The sequence below is a fragment of the Lygodium microphyllum genome, chromosome 1 (genome assembly GCF_053477565.2).
Source record: "Lygodium microphyllum isolate KBCC chromosome 1, Lygodium_microphyllum_v1.1.10, whole genome shotgun sequence".
Taxonomy (NCBI): Eukaryota; Viridiplantae; Streptophyta; class Polypodiopsida; order Schizaeales; family Lygodiaceae; genus Lygodium; species Lygodium microphyllum.
Window position 1 is genome coordinate 135,819,080 of NC_141135.1, and position 16,277 is coordinate 135,835,356.

Below are 16,277 nucleotides of genomic sequence, written 5' to 3' on the forward strand. Positions count from 1 at the left end.
TTAGACACCTTAAAATCAAACACTACTTTCTAACCTACTTGTGGTTCCTGATACTTCCTTATTGGCCCCTCCAAGTCATCTCATTGCTTCTCATATTTGGTGTAGTTAAGTGGTTAATCAATGACTTTTTGAGTGGGGTCTTCAATGTATTATTGAATGTGAGAGGACTCTCCTACACTTTTGGTGGTATCTCCATTACTAGGGGTGGTCCTAGTGTTACGTCTTCTAAACCTTCCCTTGGATTATCAAATTCTTAAGGTTCTACAAATGTAATATTTCCGTTGAAAAATATTACTAGCCCACGTGAGACTCATGCAAGGAAATTCTGGCATCAAAGTTAGGGATGGTGCGAACTTTAACACGACGTATCATGATCTCCGTTGGCAGAATCGAGACTAAGGTTTAAAGAAACCCGCATATTTTCATGTGAACCTCCTCTTGGGAGGAGGTCAGGGGGATATTTGAGAAGATTTATGGCAAATTTTTTTAAATCCTTCTTTTTCCCCCAACCTAAGGCTGTGCTGGAAGAGGGGGAGTAAGGTGTGGGTGCGTAAGCCTCCTTGCTAGAGGTCATGGGGGGGAGAATGGCCATGCATTTGGCTGCGTGGGAGGGAGAGGTCTCCTCTCCCTACCCTATAAAAACCCCCTGTGGGGGGGAAAGTAAAGGGAGGGAAGAGCTGTAACGCCGCCAGTCTGAGAGAGAGAAGAGAGTAACATCGCCTCTGTGTGCACTGTGAGGGGGGAGGAAGTCTGCAGAAGAGCCGCCAGCTGCTATTGCGTTGCCATCGCTCGACTTCTGCCCGCCAACAAATGTCATTGAAAATCGTCTCTTCTTCTGTGAGCCACAGAAGCTTCCAAGAAGCTTCTCAGGAAGCTTCTAAGGGCCCCTTAGAAAGCCCCCTTTCCTATGGCCTTTCATAAGCCCCTTCCAAGTGGGTTTTATAAACCCCACCGCCCCCCCCCCCCCCCCCCCCGGTGGGATTTAAGCACCCATTCCCGTGGGGTACCACCCAAGTCCCCTTTCTCCTTGCAATTTCCACCCAAGTCCCCTTAATGTTCGACTTACTCTGAGAATTAAACCCCTTTTCCCCCCCTTGGTTTCCCCAAAAGACACCATAGCCGGGTTTTTCAAAGCCTTCCCCTTAGCATTTCCACAAAGCCATTCCCGTGGATTTCCCCCACACAAGTTCTTTTAAAGCCCTTCCTGGGGACTTTTATAAACCCTTCCCAAGGGGTCTTTATAACCCCCGAAATTTAAGTAACCTTTCCCCCTTGCATACTACAAAGCTATTTTTCTCATTTCCGTGGATTTCCACACTAGACAGTTAAGCCCCTTTCCGTGAAGAACAATTGTATTCCCGGAACTTCTATGAAAAGAAGGGGAGTTCACAAGTTTCCATTTCTAAAGCCCGGTTCTGAAAGATGGTGGAATTGGTCAAGGAAGCCGAATCTCAAAAAGGAATTGCGCGTGCGAGGAAGACGGGCCAAGATCATAAGTCTGCCGGCCAAGGCAAGAAGGTTGAATTCTCGATGGCCCCTAAAAAGGCACAAGGCGCAACCGCAGGAGGATCATCTCCTAACATCCATGTGGACATTTCACCGAATCCACAAGTCCAAGTTTTCTTCCTATTTTTGATTTATGTCGGAATATCGTAATTATGCATGGTTAATTCACGAAAGTAAGATGCACTTTTACGAATGAAAAACGTTGGCTATCTTAGGGAAAATAACTCACAATCGAGAAATTGGTCATTTGTATTTTTCAAAGGAACGAATGAAAGAAGGACATAAGACATCTTTGCATTCTTAGCAAATTTTTTATATGCATTGCAAAGTAACGAATTTAGATCAACTAATGATCATCTTTACAAGTCAAAATTATGGAAGTACACTTCGATTATGCATGGAAAGAATAAATCGCATGTCGCATTATTAGACATCTTTTCTTCGAAATGATTCTTTAAAGGAGGTTGCTAATAACCATAGGAATTTGCAAGGCATGGAAATGATTCTAGGGCTGCATGAAGTAGATTAATCTCTAGGAAATTGACATAAATCTCAATCAATTACGTAAGCAGTTACGAAAGGTTGTGTAAATTCAGCATGCGAATAATTCATTTAGAAAAATGAAACTAGGAAAAGGCTGCATGGTTCGTTTAAACATAAAACCCTAAAGCTTAGTAGCATGAATCTTGATTGCATGTTATAGAAGGGTCAATAGAAATTATGTCATAACTTAACATACGCTTTGATCTTAACCAGAAAAGTTAGAGATTGTAAATCTAATCATACGTAGGCAATAAATTGTGTGCTTACGAGAATGGTATCGTAATGCAATTAGTTTTTCTCCTATTCGATCAAGACAATATCTTCATGAATAGACAAGTAATTTGGTTTAACATAAACACCTAAAACCACGAAGAAATCGCTTAGGAAGACCGAAAACTTTTCTCAATCATGATGACAACAAGAGGATCGTTTCAAAGGAAATGAATAACAAGTGCGCTGACCTAGAGTCTAAGTTATAATAATCTTGATTTACGCTGTTTTAGGGGAACGGAATGGGACTATGCCTTATGGAAGAGAGGTTGAGCTTTGCATCCCTCTCGTTTCCCATTCTCCTTGAATCAAGTGCAGCGTGAATCCGCTTCGGCCTTGGCATTTCTGCGTAAAGTAGTTCGCTCAGGGTTCGACGCTAGTTGCCGTTTAGGAAATGATCATTAGGGAAAACCCTGATTTAGGTCGGTCCTAAGTGGGAACGATAGGGATACTTCTGCTACATAGCAGACGCGGAAAGTCCTAGATCGCAAACCCCGTAACATTCCATGGGAGTGCCGGGCGGAGCTTCCTAGATCTCCTTTCAGATGGACTGCTAAGACGTGTCCTGAAGGGAACAGGTGGACACGTTACAGCAAAATCTACTAAGGTGGATATTATCTCTAGTGGCTATAGTGGAAATGATAATTCTTATCCTAAAGTGTTTGGATTGCCTAGTCTGATAGCTTCCAATTCCTAGTCTTCATATCCAACACCTTTTAGATTATGTTGAAGTATTTCTTTAATTGAGGTTGAAGCTAAAGGATCTTGTACTTGGCCAAAGTTTATATTGCCTAATGCTACATTGGCCAAGGTAAATTGTGCCTTTAGCTCAGTTATATCATTATTGTTATAGTGAAGATTATTTGAACGCTTTTTTTGTAGACCTCTTACTATCTCATCATGAGAGATTTATAGATTTCTGGTTGTGATTGGAGCTAAGTCTCTTTGGCCACCCAGTGAATTGGCTAACTCATTTGTCAACATTTTGATACTTCCCCCAATCTCCTATTTTATTTCATTCTCAATTATTTTGACTACTTCAAGTAGGTCTACATCAATGGTTTGTTATAAACCTACATAGGCTATCTTCAAGTGCTCTTGAGCCCTTCAATTCACTTAGATTTCTCTCTCTTGCAAGGCTTCCTTAGTCTTCTCTTGTTGCAACAATGCTCTAAGGTCTATGATTTGAGCTTGCAATTCTTCTTTTCTCTTGATTCCATTGCCTCACCCTTTTCCTTTAATTGGATTTGGAGGTCCTGAATCTAACACTTTGGTTGGAATGAACTGAATGGTCCTAAATCTAACAATTTGGTTGGATGGATCGAATGGTTATGTTTTGTGTGCAATTTATAAGGGTTCCGAAGTTGATGTTAGTGAGCCTTTTGTGCTCAATTTGGGATCCAAATATGGCAATTTCCCTTGTAGTAGCCTTGCATGATTGGAAGCTTTTTGAGTATCCGTGTGGACTTGAAGTCGGGTTTTGACATGGTCTACTACTTGTGGTCTTTTTTCGACTTGACACGAGTTCTCATGATAATTTTGTGAGGGTTGCTATAGTGTCATGAAATTGCCAATGGGTAATCAGTGATTACTCTAGGCTAAAGGTAGCTCTTTTTGTAGAATTTCTACTTGTTTTGCAAGCATCATAGATTGACTAGGTTTGATGGAATTTAATCGATCATTACTCAAGTTTGTTTTGTTGAATGTGGAGATTATTTTAGCCCTTGGAAGAAAGATATGGATACATTTCTCTACAAAATCAACTTGACATTGGAATTTGCACTTGAATGGTCACCCAAACAAAATCTACCATCCTACATTTTGGTTAGGAAGGACATATACTAACAGAGGGATACTTTCTATCTCAATTGTTGCCATCAACTTACATTTGCCTAACACTGAGTATGAAAAACCTCCATATAAATTTAGCCTTGCATTAGATGGTGTTAAGGAGGGTTGACCTAGTTGTTGCCAAAACTCATAAGGAAAGATGGTGAAATCCGATCCCTCATCATGAGCATTGACTAGGTTTTCTTTCCAGTTGTTAGATTTAGACACAAGTATGCCAGTGGAATGATTTCCTTCTACTTCTTGTCTAGATTATTTATTGAGACTACTTAGAGTTGGAGGGCCTATTGTTAGCTTCATACACAAGTATGCTAGTGGGATGATGGCCTCCCCCTCGTCTAGATTGCTTATGAGACTACTCGAACTTGGAGGGCCTAATGTGATGCGATGTTTCCTTTTGGTGTAGGATTTCTTTTATTGCTCTGGGACCTTGCTATGGCATTATGTATTACGGTGTTCTTGTAATGCAAACATACGTTTGAGATGGAGGGATGCAAGTCCATATTGACTCCTATGGATCGGAATTGGAAGGCCACAACACATCTTTATTCATCATTGGTAGATCCTACTTGTTATAGGAAAATAATTAAGTCCTTGATTTGGCTTCTAAAAACTCATATTGATTTTTGTAATGATGTAGGCTTGTTGGCTGGGAACCTAAGAAGGTCCATTGGCAAGCTACTATGAGGATTTTGTGGTTCTTGAGGGGGACCCCTGATCTAGGGATCTTGTATCCAGCACATACAAATGGTTCAGATCTTGTGCTTACAGGTTGGAGTGAGGGCTAGAGATGTGGACCACATGAGGTCCATGATAGGTTATTGCTTTACCTTGGGTGTAGGTGATGTTTCATAGAGTAGTAAGAAGCAACCCACAGTTGCCTTATTTTCAATTTAGGCAAAGTATCAAGTGGCATCTTCCACCATATGCGAGATGGTGTGGCTTCAGAGGTTATAATTTGAGGAGCTTAGCTACTAGAAAATAGGTCCTACTACACTTCATTGTGATAATGAAATTTGCATTGGCTTGGGCCGGAACCTAGTGTTTCATGCTAGGACAAAGCACATTGAGATACAATATCATTTTATTCAAGAGAAGATTCTAGATGAGACTATCTATGTGGTTTACTGCAAGAAGGAGGACAATCTAGTAGATTTGTTTATGAAGGCACTTCCCCAAGCTTTACTCCAACAACATTCTAGATCCCTTAGCCTCATCCTATGTCCAAGATTTGAGAGAGGGCTCTAGAGATATGGTCATCCCCTACACAAATTGGGTAGTGTTTATGCATTTTACTGTCAGAGACAAGCATTTGAGAGAGGGCATACTATAATAGGAGCAAAAGTAAGGATATTTTTTAACTAGTTAAAGCTCGTATTTGCAAGTGCATCCCAAAAGAAAGCTTCATTCTTTAACTTGTGAGCCAAAGGAGCTACAACAGCCACATAATGCTTAATGAATTGGTGATAAAATGAGGATAGTAGACGAAGAAATCCTCTAAGTGAAGTAGTGGTAGTAGGTGTTGGCCAATCTTTAACACATTGCACCTTCTTAGGGTTAGCATGTATCCCTTTTTCACTAACAATATAGCCCAAACACTCCATGCCAGTCTGGATGAAAGAGCCCTTCTTCTCCTTTGTAAAGAGTCTGTGATGCCTCATTACATTAAAAAACCTTCCTCATATGTAATAAATGGTCCTATAGAGTCTTATTGTGAATTAATATAAGAAGAGTGGCACAAACTGAAAGAGAAAAGGATGCAAAATCTTGTTCATCAAACTGTGGAAGGTAGCTGGAGCATTAGTAAGCCCAAATGGCATCACCAAGAAATTCTATAGCCCTCAATCAGTCATCCTAAAGGAAGTCTTAATTATATCATGCTCTCGCATATGGATCTGATGATACCCTAACCTCAAGTCAATCTTGGTAAATAAACTAGCCCCCTTGAGTTCATCAAGTAAATCATCAACTCTAGGTATTGGGTACCTATTCTTCACTATGATCTTATTTAGATCCCTATAGTCAATACACATCTTGAAGGATCCATATTTCTTGTTCACTAACAAGACTAGAGATACATGAGGTGAAGAACTAGGTTCAAACAATCCCATCTCTAGAAGCTCCTCGACTTGCATAGCTACCTCTTCATACTCACACTTAGACAATTTGTAGGGTCACTTATTGATTGGCTTTGAGTTGGGTTCCAAATTGATAGGGTGATCTACTATTCTCTTAGGAGGTAATGAAGTAGGTACTTCAAGAAAATCCATGCACTCCTCAAGAAGAGCTTTCAAAATTGGATGATCTATTGAACTTTTGGACTGATCTTCAATCTCTTTATTTAGGTGCAAAACAAAAATCTATGAGCCCGTCTTGTACTCCTTCTTGAGTTGTTGAATGGTGATAAGTTGAAAATTAGATTTACTAGAGATTCCATGTAAATGGATAGGCCATCCACTATCAAAGATAAACTCCATATATAGCTATGAGAAATCCATGGTAATATTTTCTAACATCATCAGCTAATCACATCTGAGTACAACACCCATGGGCCCCATTTCCAAGGAAATCAGGTTTACTTTGGCTTTATAAATTTCAACCAGTTGTAAAGAAGCCTATGGGCAAATTTGAGTGCCTGATTTTTTCTTCACCATTTGCTATTTGAACTCTCATGGGCTATTGTAAATTAGTACTGGAAAGACAATTTGATCTATCTACAATGGACTTATTCACAAAATTGTGTGTATTGCCACTATCTATCAATATAAACACATCCTTCCCACCATGAATATTACCCTTTATACAAAGAAGTGTATTACAGATCTTAAAACTTATCCAAGTATCCATGGAAATGGAACAAATAGTGGTAGGCTCACCATGAGTTCCTTATACGAATTAAAAGGAAAACTACCACTCAGATAAAAAGAAAATGTGTCAGCAAGATCATAGAAGCGTTCTTGCCCAACTTCCTCCTTAACTTTCTCATTTTTAGTGGTAGTCACAAATGCATTGGCCTTATCATTTTCATCCTCCGAATCCTCAAAGACTAACATACTATGGACCTTCACTTTTGCACTTTTATACACACTGTTGCATGATGAGTTTCATACTTCTCTCCACATTTGAAACATAAGCCTTTTTTCTTTCTTTCTTTATAGAGATACATAGGAATAGACTTTGGATTCACATTTGGAAGCATTGAATGATGCATAAGTTGGCACTCTTAAGCTCCCACTTGGTACATGATTGCTACCATAAACATTGCCAGCTTGTCCATGTTTTAAAATAGTCAGTAGGGCAATCCATAACTAGGATGAAATAAAGACTCTCTTCTATACTTTCTTCCATAATGTTATGCAATCTCGATAGCTTTGAAAAGATTGGTGGGGTTTTGCACCAGAACATCAATTGATAAAGAAGGTTCTAAACCATACATATACTTATGGAGTTTAGCTTCATCACTAATACTCTCTACATACATGGTAAGGTTTAGAAATTGATTTGCATAATCCTGTACACTTAGGCCTCTTTGCTCTAATCCATACCATCTCCATTCCAATTTCTTTTTGTCAAGAGGAGAGACAAAGACTTCAACCATAAGTGTCTTGAATGGATCCCAACTCTCTACAAGAATGTTCTCTTTCTTGATGTATCTCCACCAAGTATGTGCAAACCCTTCCAAATGTAAGGATGCAAAATGAATCTTCATATCATCAGTTCTAGGGAATATATAAAAATAGGATACTAATTTTTAAATCCATTTCTCTAGATCGGATGGCGAAGATGACTGCCCACCATTGTACTTTGCTAAAATAATTTTATCCTTCAACTCCCTTTCACAACAATTTTGTTGTCCCAAAATAGAGTGCTCATGGTTACTAGGCATTGAACCTTCAAAATAAGATGGTACTCTTCCAAAAGGTATATGAGAGCTAGTGTGAAACCTTCTCGATGGTAGAGGATCTCTAGGGGGTTTAGCCCATAAGATTGGGAATTAGCACCATTTGTATGATCCAAATAGTCATCATATCTTTGTGAAGTCTCTCCTACTTCATATTGACTATTGGAAATAACCCTTTGTCCAAGGATTCCTTAACTTTGGTCATTTTTGTTAGGTGGTTGAAGTAGGGCTGTGGGATCACTGTTTGAATGAGCTTTCTTCCTAGCTTCCTTGGTTCCCATTTGAATTTGCATCCATTTGGAGAATTGAGCCATTATTTGAGCATTTAATTGTACTAATTTTTCAATTGAAGCCTTTGTTTGGGTAGTGGAATCCATCAACTTCTCAAAGGAAGACTTCGTTTGATTAGTAGATAATACTATATGTTCAAGTTTAGATAACAACTCCATATGCCTTTGAGCGTGTCTACTCTCATGTTCACACATGGTATTATTAAGTGTAATAATTTCTCCTTGTATTTGAGGCTCTTCAAGGCTCTCTTGAAGCGTATTTTCTAGCATAGAATCTTTGATTTGTTGAGCATATTCATCCTTGGCCTTACTCTTTCCCTTACGACCTACCATAGTAAGGCAGTCCTATAGTATCCCCTCTCAAAAAATTGACTATAACTTGAGCTAGGAAACTCCAATTTCCAAAGTTTTTGATTTAAAGTGGAGCCAACAATGTCATCTTTAAGAGGAGCTACAATATGCCATAACATGTTTAGGACAGAAAATTCTACAACTCAATATCTAATGCTCAATTGTCTAGGCCTGCACCTCGTTTTAACATATATGATAAAAATTTATGCAACTCAATCTTTGAGGCTGAACTATCTAGGCCTGCATCCTATTTTAACATGTAAGCATCGCGTTTCCACTTGTGAGAGCAAAATTGTGGTACTTAATGGCTTTTAAACCCTAGGGGGAGCTGAATAGGACCTGCGAGCAACTTGTAGTACTTGCACCTATACTTCAATGATGAAGAAATATCTCTAATAACCTGGATATACCTTGTATTGTCTTGTAAAATCCATTTTTTATCTTATTTTGATCTTCAAGGTACTTGAGCCTTTGAAAGTGCTTCAATCTTCAATTGTCCATTTGTTATATCTATGTGAGTGAAAGTAGTCCTCCCACAAATAAAAACAACCACAAAATCGAGGACAAAGCACACAAAATTTATGTGTATGGCTCTGCCTAATCTCAAAATAAAAAATAAACCATAAATCTCTCTCTCTTAATAATGAACCAATTCGTCATCTTCATCCATAGCTTCAACCATTATGCACAAAAGAAAGAGAAAAAGGAAAAAGAGGAATTCATGCACAAAAGACAGAGGAGAGAGGAGAAAGAAAGATTGGCACCATACAAAAAGAGAATGTGTGTGACTTGGAAGAAAGGAGAGAAAGAGGCACATAATCAGCCGTGCACTCCACCCCATCTTTTCCCCAAAAGACACACAATCCTTCATATTTTTATTATTTCTTTGATTTTTTGATACATTTGTATTCATAAGGCTTTAGCCTTTACATTTTAATTCTTTCTAACTTTTTACAAATGCATGCACATACACTTTTGTGTGTACCATTTATTTATGATGGTGGATGTGGCCCCCTCATGTCAAGTGTATTTTAGTGCTTTTTGCAACAATATAAATATTATTCACTTTACAAAAGATGAACTTGTGATATATACATGGACATTTTTTTGTTTCTTTTGGTGTCATCAATGAGGGATAAAACAGTAGGCCACACTCCCTATATAGGCTTTGAATCACTAGGAAGTGGGCAAAGTTTCCCCTTGGTCGGTTGGTTTCACCCTTTTGAGATCTTTAATAGTGGGGGAGGGTCACCTCTCTATTGTCCAACTATCTCCTATGGTATCCACCTTTTTCCTTGGTGTGGGAATATTAACATGGCAGTAATATACTACTCTAATCAATCAACATAATATGCATTACTGAAATTTCCATTCAGCTTTTTCCATGCAATGCAAGAGGATTGAAATTGGCAAAATGAATAGGGAGAGGGTCTTACCACACGTAGTGACTCATTGCCGACTTATCTTTTTACAATGGTTTATGATATATTTTGCCATGAAACATCAATCATTAGCAAATCAATGGATTAGAGTAAGAAATCTAATCAACCGATTGGACTTTAATCAATGGGTTTCAATGTTATGCTTAAACTTCAAGCAAGAGCTTCTAATTCACTGATTGAATCAAGTATGAACCAAGTAAATAATGCATTCCACGAATGAGCTAATTTAACCAATGATGAGTTGAATTTTGATAGAAATTTTACGATTCTTTAATCACTCAAAATCAATTGGATGAAGCTCAGCAATTGGATGAATGAGAGAGATTAAGAATTAAAGAGGAATACATTTTCTTAGCTCGATAAAGGCTTGAATGATCCCCAAATACTTGGTGAAGCCTCTAGTTGCTCAATGTTGCTGAAATAATCTTCAATCCTTGTCCATTTAATGCTTAAAGCAATATTTAAGCTTCAAAGGCTTAAGATTAAAGCATTGAACCGTTTTTCCCAAATTATGACTCCATGGAAGCTCTTGAAGTTGAATCCTTGGCCATTCTTGCTTGATCCTTGCAATTTCTTCAAGAATCTTTACTAAAATAAGTCCTAGGGCTGAAATGATGAAGAGTCTTCAAGAAATTGATGAGAAATCAAAGCTTGAGTTGAAGATTTCATGGTTGTCCATGAACTGCATTGGTAGGGTTTGGAGAAGAGGAAGACTATTGAAATAGTGGAAAAGAATGCTCAAATATGAAGATTACAACCTCTAATGATGAGTAACAATGATACTTGTCATCAAGGAACCTAGAGGAGGGAGAAAGAGGAGAGTGAAGACTACAAGAAAAAGAGAAGAAGAGCGCATAGGAGAGAAACTCTAGAGGATAGAGAAGTATTGAAAACAAAGAGAGAAAGAAAGGCAAGAAGGAAAGAGATGATTTGCAGCTATGAAAGAACATAAAGAGTTAGAGATGTGAAGGAAAAAGTTGTATTATTGTAAAAAAAAAAAGATGTTGTGCATATGTTCTTTTCCCTTTTTATATATATCCATACCCATTCTATTATAAGTATTAATTCCAAGAACTCACAAAATCATTCAATTTGTGAGAGAAATCTCCCTTGTAGAGTAAAGGTTGAAAGGAGATGGATAAAATGTGCACATCGCTCCCTCTCTAGTTGGTTTATTTCAAATATATGTTGCTTAATAAGGAGATTAAATCCTAATTTAAAATTCCCTTTTTGAGTCTATGTCTTCCTTGATGCTTTGGAGTACATTTTGCTTTGGGTAAAGAACTTGTTGGAGCCATATATAGCTCACCCTATTTAGATTAGGCCTCTTCTATATATATGTAGATTGTGATCAATATGAAATAGTCTTTGGGAGTGTACATGGTGTGTCTCTTTTCTCCCTCTCACATCTCTACATATCTTTTGTCTCTACATCTCTACGTACCTTTTCCTCCTTCGAAATCTCAATATCATTATTTCATGACTTTTATTAATAACTTATTAAGATACACCACTATTTTTCTCTTACGACACAAATCAAAATGTTTATTATTATTTTAAGCAATATCAAAAAGCTATAGAACTTCATACTCATCATCACATTAAGAAACTCCGCAGTGATAATGATGGAGAATATATTTTAAATAAATTTGATGATTATTGTAATAATCAAGGTATTCATTGTGAATATACGGCTCTCTACTCTCCTCAATAGAATGGTATTGTTGAATGTAAAAGCAAGACTATCCTCAATGCCATGCAATGTATACTCATTAATTTTGGCTTATCTCGATGTTTCTGGGATAAAGCAGTCTTAATAGCAATATTTGTGTAAAGCATCTCTTCTTATGATTAGTCCTTTTGGTAAAATACAAATTAGTACTTGGACATGTAAAACTCCTTCTATTTCATATTTTCAAACCTTTGGATGGATGATTTATATTCATGTGCCCAAAGAGACTCGCAAAAAACTCGATCCTCCTAGTTTAAAAGTTATTTCATTGGATATTCAAATTTTTCTAAGGGATACAAGTTTCATGATCCGTTCTCGCAGTGCGTAGGGTTGATGGTCACCATAGGGGTTTGGCAAGAAAACTGAACAAGATAGATAGAGATGTGTCTTCAAGAGATAAGTAGATTACAATGAATGTTTAAAGGTTCAAGAGGTACTTCACGGTCAATCACAGGGGTTTGAGAGAGAAGAATATATGGGGGTTCAAGAGCTTAGACTCTGCAGATGGTAAGGATAAGAGAAGGGTTGAAGGTTTCAAGCCAAGTTCTTGAAGATGTTAATAGAGCTTCCAACTGCATGTTCTTAGCAAAGATCACAAGAGTATTATCTCATGAGTTCTCACTCAAATCAAGCTTGTTTTCTTGACCATAAGAGCATTCACAAATTATAAAATCAAGTACAATATGATGTCATGTATCATAAACAACTCTGCATCCCATCATTCATACATGATGCCATAGCATGAATCAACTTTGCATGATTACATTCAATGTAGACTGTTAGGGACAAGAGCTTATGAGTCAATTACAAGGCTTGTATGGCAAATAAACTTACTTCAAGAGAGTTTCAAATTGAGTTCCTGATAAGGATAAGTTATCACCTCCAAGAAATAAGAGAAAAAGCTTCTCTTAATTCAACTCAAAACATCTATGAATGATCTACAAACATTGCCCTACCATAGAGGCACATAATACTTGCATATTTTGACAAGATGACTTCTTTAGAATAAGAAATGAATTAAAAGAAAAATGTTGTAGCTAATTCTTTGAAAATGGTTGAAGATATCAGCCCCCAATCAGCCTAAATATCTTCCAAACTTCACCTCTGATAATAGCATAAACTTCCCCTAACATGGTGTCGGAGTATTTGGTGTCGAAAGTCCACCACGGGGGTAAGAGAAAGTAGGGTGAATGTAGATTCAAGGAGAGGAGTGGACGGAAGAGAAGGGGTTCAAAGAAATTGAAGACGTTGAAGAATACTCCCAAAAAGAATTTAAAAATGTAGAAGAATACTAATAGAGATGAAGCCTGCCAGTTTATTTCAGCATTATGAGAAGATAAAAATCTAATAGACAAAAACGTGTATAAAATAATACCTTTCTCTATGCTACTCAAATCGCCAATTTGATCCTTCCATTGGCTCCAAAAGGGGGGTAAACTACTAGTACACCTGTCGGGAATTCAGCCAGATCACTCCTTCTTTATCTCCCACTTTGAAATGCTATTCACTGCTTAAAAACAACCATCGCACATTGCGCGATTTCGCCAATCTCTCTTTTTACATAAAATCCTCTCAATTTTGTTGAAAGCTACATGCTTTCTTTTATATGTTATCATAATCTAGAAGTTGTCTACAATTTTATGGATTTTTACAAGAGATAGTATTTAAAATATCAAAAATTGGCTAAAATCTAATATTTTTGAACCATGGACACTAACACTAATGTCTAAAATGGCATTGGCTCTCTAAATCATTAAGAAAGCCACACTCTAGTTTTTTTTACATAGTGTGTGCGTAGTGGCATGACATCCATCCCCTCCTAACCTGCACATCCTCTGGCATGTGCCAAAGTCTTACAGATCTGCAGTGTCATAAGAAGTATCTTCTGCCATTCTGCCATGTCAATATCTTCATCTTTTGCCTCTTCTTCTTTTTCTATGTCTTCATGCTCTTGAATTACATCCAAGTCTTTTAACTCATATGTTGAACTTTCTCTTTGTTTGAAGAGCTTGATTTTTTTTCCAGCTACTGGTATCTTTATGGTGGTCCCATCCAATTCAGCCAATGAATATGTGGCATTGTCATGAATGACCTTTACCACATATGGGACAAACCAACGCTTTACCATCTTCCTAGAAGCACTGTATTGATTGTCTAGGCTATTGTCATAGACAAGCACCCAGTCATTTTCTTGAATTGCTCTTGGCCGATGTCGATGTCATTTATCAAATCTTCTTTTGTTCTTTAGTCTTGCTGTCTTTAGCTTCTCAATAGCTGCTTGAACATCTTCAGGCCTTCTTTCTAGTTGATATATGCGCAAAGTCAGCAACTCTTCTCTACTGATATCTTCCTCCGAAGGTAGAAGACTCCATGTGAGAATAGATTCTTCAATTGGCATAATTGGTTGTTGTCCATGCATAAGTTCATTTGGCATATAGTCAGTCACTGTACTGTGAGTAGTCCGATCAGCCCATAATGCAAAAGGTAGCATTTTAGGCCATTCTTTGATCTTTCCTCTACAAGACTTTGCTAGAGCTTTGAGAATAGACTGGCACCCCCTCTCACTTTTCCCATTACCTTCAGGGTTGTAGGCTGATGTTAAAGCCAACTCAATACCCAATTGAGCAAAGAAGTTGCATGCCTCATTAGCATCCAACTCTCCTCTATCGGCAGTTACTTTATCCACACAACCATATCTGCAAAATGCATCTTCAAGCAAAAAATGACAAACAACTTGAGTGGTCTTGGTTGTTAAGGCTTTTCCTTCAACTTGATTGGTTAGATCCTCTCTTGCAAGTACTAAATATGTAAGAAGCTAGGAATAAGGATTTAGTGTAAATAACATTGATATTATGCCATGTCACACTGACATTGGTATAAAAGGAGAGGACATGTAAATTTTCATATCTTTTTGACACATTAATACAATTACTGTCCTTCTCTTCCATCTTGCTCACAGCTTCTATGGCTTCTCCCTCTTTCTTGTCTTTCTCTCTCCAAATCTAGTCTTTCTCTCTCCTCATCACTCTTCTTATCTCTCTTCCTACAATCTTTCTCTCTCTTCTGTAGTCTTCTCTCTTCTCTTTCTCTCTCCCTAGTTCACTCTCTGATAAAATATTGCATATTCCATATTCCTATATGCATGGTTACAAGATCAATAACCCATCTATACTACAAAACACATCTTCAAGCAAAAAACGACAAATAGCTTGAGTGGTCTTGGTTGTTAAGGATTTTCCTTCAACTTGATTGGTTAGATCCTCTCTTGCAAGTACTAAATATTGCATATTCCATATTCCTACAGGCATGGTTACAAGATCAATAACCCATCTATGACGTATAGACAAGGGATAAGTCGGTTGTAACCCATCTCAATGCTTGACCATAGAATACATCTGACACACATAACATGTTTCAATAAAATGTGCTATGTCTCGATACATGTTTTGCCACCAATATTTTTCTTTGACTTTACTAAAGGTTCCCCATATGCCTCTATGGCCAACCCGCAGGCTTTCATGAAATTCCTTCATTACCTATTGTTGCAATCTTTTGTTACCTAAAACTCGGACGTGCGCTCCTTTCTTCTTCTTTGTGTGCTTCCATAGATGCCCTTCTTTAAGAAAAAAGACATAAGCTTTCCTCTTAATATGCTTGAACTCTTCATCAGTCCAAAACTCCTTCATTGTGCTCAAATATTGGCCGATCTTCTTCATAATCTTCTTTAAGGAAATGAACTAGAACTTGAGCAATGCAATGAGCATGCTGGCTTTTAGTTGACCACCCTTCTTCCATAGATAAATCTTTGATCTTTGTTGTTGTATGGTGATTTACAGCAATACCTTTTCCTATTCCTAATGTACTTAATGCTATACCATTAAAAAGATCAGCTTCACCTGCAAGATTCAGCTTTGGGTTTGTATATGCAACAATTGAAAAGGTACTTTCAATAGCCATCGAATGAAATTCAGCAAGTATAGATTCTTCAACTTCATCTTCTTCCATAAGCTCTTCTTCATTGTCATATCTTGCACGTGATAGCATGTTAGCAACTGGATTCACCTTTCCTACAATATGCTTTAATTCAGGGTTGAGAGATTTAATATATGCAATCCATCTTAGCATAGCAATGTTGGGTGTAGAGCAGTTGGCAATCATGCCTAAGAGTGGAAGACAATTAGTTTCTACCACTACGGAAGCACCTATAAAGTATTCACGATCACGCTTTAATGCTGTTACAACTCCCCACAATTCCCTTTTTACTTGTGCATACCTTCTTTTACATTCATCGAGAACCTTTGCTCCAAAATGAATTGCATACATGTTACCTTCATGGTCTTCTTGGCCAATAGCCCATCCTATCCCAATGGGACTTGTATCCACAATAACGATGA